The 1065-nt window shown below is 44.6% G+C and overlaps 1 non-coding gene across 1 annotated transcript; it reads left to right on the forward strand.

Annotated features, from left to right (window-relative positions):
- The first annotated feature begins 639 nt into the window (after positions 1-639).
- Positions 640-746, forward strand: LOC136327880 (U6 spliceosomal RNA). Its single transcript, XR_010729939.1, has one exon. It is a non-coding gene; the product is annotated as a U6 spliceosomal RNA (small nuclear RNA).
- Positions 747-1065: the final 319 nt, after the last annotated feature.

The following is a 1065-nucleotide window of genomic DNA, read 5'->3' on the forward strand; positions in this document are numbered from 1 at the left end:
CTGCCCATCCGGCGTGTCGCTGTGTTGCGACCAGAGCCACTCTAGCGCCTGGGGCAGAGGCCATGGAGCCATCCCAGGGCCCGGCCATCTTTTGCTCCAATGGAGCCTCGGCTGCGGGAGGGGAAGAGAGAGACAGAGAGGAAGGAGAAGGGGAGGGGTGGAGAAGCAGATGGGCGCCTCTCCTGTGTGCCCTGGCCGGGAATTGAACCCAGGACTTTCACACGCCAGGCCGATGCTCTACCACTGAGCCAACCAGCCAGGGCCCAATACAAGTCTTTTATTTTTATTTATTTATTTATTTATTTATTTTTTTAGAGAGGAGAGGGAGAGAGAGGAGAGACAGAGAGAGAGAAGGGGGGGGGGAGGAGCTGGAAGCATCAACTCCCATATGTGCCTTGACCAGGCAAGCCCAGGGTTTCGAACCGGCGACCTCAGCATTTCCAGGTCGACGCTTTATCCACTGCGCCACCACAGGTCAGGCTCCAATACAAGTCTTTTAATATGAGTTTAATCTATTTACATTTATTGTATTTAGTGGTGAGGATTTACTTTTTTCCATTTAGGTTTTTGTTTTCTGCATGACTTAAGTGTTTTTATTTAATTCCCCTTCTTTACTGCCTCTTTTAAAAAATGCAATTGGTGCTCGCTTCGGCAGCACATATACTAAAATTGGAACGATACAGAGAAGATTAGCATGGCCCCTGCGCAAGGATGACACACAAATCCGTGAAGCGTTCCATTTAAAAAAAAATAAAAATAAATAAAAAATAGAAAAAATGCAATTGATTTATTTTTATAGTGTGCCATTTTGATTCCCTTTTTCTTTCCTTTCGTATATTTTTTATTTCCTTAGTGATTACCTTGGGAATTAAAATTGACATCTTACAATTATAACAATTAAAATAATTACAACCATAAATATTTATAATTAAAAACAATTATAGCCTGACCAGGCAGTGGCGCAGTGGATAGAATGTCGGACTGGGATGCGGAGGACCCAGATTCGAAACCCCAAGGTCGCCAGCTTGAGTGTGAGCCCATCTGGATTGAGTGCAGGCTCACCAG

The sequence above is a fragment of the Saccopteryx bilineata genome, chromosome 2 (assembly GCF_036850765.1).
Source record: "Saccopteryx bilineata isolate mSacBil1 chromosome 2, mSacBil1_pri_phased_curated, whole genome shotgun sequence".
Classification (NCBI taxonomy): domain Eukaryota; kingdom Metazoa; phylum Chordata; class Mammalia; order Chiroptera; family Emballonuridae; genus Saccopteryx; species Saccopteryx bilineata.